The sequence below is a fragment of the Nicotiana sylvestris genome, chromosome 8 (assembly GCF_000393655.2).
Source record: "Nicotiana sylvestris chromosome 8, ASM39365v2, whole genome shotgun sequence".
Taxonomy (NCBI): Eukaryota; Viridiplantae; Streptophyta; class Magnoliopsida; order Solanales; family Solanaceae; genus Nicotiana; species Nicotiana sylvestris.
Window position 1 is genome coordinate 47,218,857 of NC_091064.1, and position 2,637 is coordinate 47,221,493.

The window sequence follows — 2,637 nt, forward strand, 5'->3', positions numbered from 1 at the left end:
AGTCCAGGAATACGTTTTCCATACTTTGAAGTTTAGAATTTCATGGTTAATTATTGTTGCTTGGTCATTAGTCTATGAAACCTGATTTTGGTATGCCCTTTCACTTTGATGATTGATTTGGTTAAGGACTGGATTGTTGTTCTTGCGCTTTGTGGATGTCTTCTACTTTATCTTTATCCCAAGAGAATGTCAATTAATTTTCAGGAGTCTTACTTATTCTAGTTAGTTTTGGTAGTTCTAGAACATTTGTGTTACTTTTTTTTAATTTTCTGCACACAATGTGATACCTAATTAGGGTGATGAAGAAATATAATGCATAATGAGTAGATGTGTAACATGGAATTACCATTTGCATAGATGTACCTGTGTCAAATGGGAATGACGCGGGCATGCTACTTTGAATAGATTGCTCAAAACGTACTAATCAATTTGAAATGAAAGTAGATCTATTAATCTTGTTTCTTGGGAAGTTAACTAATCTTTTTGAAATGGAATTGAGGTGCGCCGCGCCAAATAAAATCTAAAATGCGTGGCCCTCGTTTAATTATTTCTTTTGAAAACCTTAGATCTCGAGGCACGTCATTTAGCAAATTTTCAGGGCCCTCGCAAAGGTAAAAACGCATAGTTGCTTTAGGCGCGTTGTTTTAAATAATTTACCCTCCTAAATTCGGGTGCGCATTTATGTGACCCAAATCTCAAGATTAGATAAAATGTGTCGTAGACCGCGGGTGCATTTATGTAGCGTGGCTTACGATGTGTTTTAAATAACTTTGAATTTTTCCCGAAATATTAAAAGCGGCTAAAATAATAGCACCTTTTTGCTTTTACTTTAGCTTTAGCTTTTGCTTTAGCTTAAACAAATGTACAACATGTGCCGATTGTTCTTTGGAGTATATTTAAGTTTGTTGTCATTTGGCTGAAGCTCATGAATCAAAGTTTGGTTTTTAAATTAACTTTAGGTGCTACTATTTTGAACTCATCATTGGATGTATATTAAATTTAGGTCATAAGAAATTTATCTTCCTTGTTTTCATTTAGCGTAGTATTTAGCGTACTGGATTATTTATTTTTAGTATTTAATGTGTTAAGTTGTACGGTGTCTTACATGTAAATTAGCAGCTCATAGTTCTTAGCTTATTATTTGCTATTAGTTGATTGTGCAGTAGTGAGAAAAATTGGAGATCAACCCGTGTACCATTATTATTTTTTTTGCCACAATCCCCTATTATTCTTGTTTGAAGTTCGTGTATCAAGTTTCAGTGACTCAACTCTGTTTTGCTTGGTGATGCTCGTTATTGGTTTCTTGGCACACATTTTGTATGGAAATTCGATGTGAGCCATGACAAACAAAAGTCTTAAATGCACGGCCCTCATTTAATTAATTTATTTGTTTTTTTTAGAAATCAAGGCACGCCATTTAGCGAATTTTCCATGGCCCTCACGAAGTTAAAAACGCATAGTTGCTTTAGGCGCGTAATTTAAAATTACCTTCTTAAACTCGGGTGTGTATTTCATGTGACCCAAATCCAAATCCTAACAACGTTAAATAAATATGTCGTGGATTGTGGGTGCATTTCATGTGGCGCAATCCAAAAACGTATTTTGTTAAACGTTGAAATCTTCCTGAAAATGAATTAAAAGCGATTTTAAGTATAAATGCACATAGGTTGAAATTGTTTTAAAATCAAATAATTAAGCTGAATATAACAGTTGAGCGATCGTGTTAGAACCACGGAACTCGGGAATGCCTAATACCTTCTCCCGGGTTAACAGAATTCCTTACCCGGATTTCTGGTTCGCGGACTGTAAAACAGAGTCAATCTTTTCCTCAACTCGGGATTTTAAACCTGTGACTTGGGACACCATAAATCTCCCAAGTGGCGACTCTGAATCTAATTTAATGTAAGTAATCCCGTTTCGATTGTTCTTTAATTAGAAAAACTCCCTCATTCCTTCCGGGGGTGTAGGTGAAAAAGGAGGTATGACAATAAAAACTATAAAATGTGAAAGGTATTGAGGTAAGCATGGTTCTATTTATGCTATAGTTGTATACTTGTATTTATATTACAATTGTGTGCAATATCAAATCACATCAAAAATATTTTTGGCAGTATCATTAGCAAAACCAAGGAAGGGTGGGTCATAAGGCTCACACCTGAAACTACACGTGCCGGTGTAGGGACGAACCTTGATTATTTCCCTTAATTGGGATGAACTTGGTAACATTTATAAATTGGTAACGCCAACCCATACGGCATAAGTGGGAAGGCAGCCTAGCCAATCGGGCTGTGATCGGACGCCATGTCGTACACATGGTTGTATTGTGCTGGGAATCAAAAACTGGAAATTCAAAAACTTGAAATTTTGATTGTGGTACATCTCTCCAAATGGACAACCTAGACAATCGGGTCATGATCGGACTCCGTGCTAACAAAGACGGCGGTATAACTCATATATGTGGTAATGATCTCCCAACCAAAAATTATATATATTATTTTCGTAAACTAGAAGACTTACATGTTTCAAATTGGATGCTAGTATATTGTTGATTTTGACTTACTGCTTTGTGGTTTCTTTGCTTGTATGGTTATTCTATTCTGAAAGAGGACTTTTAGCCTTACATACTAGTGCTATTCG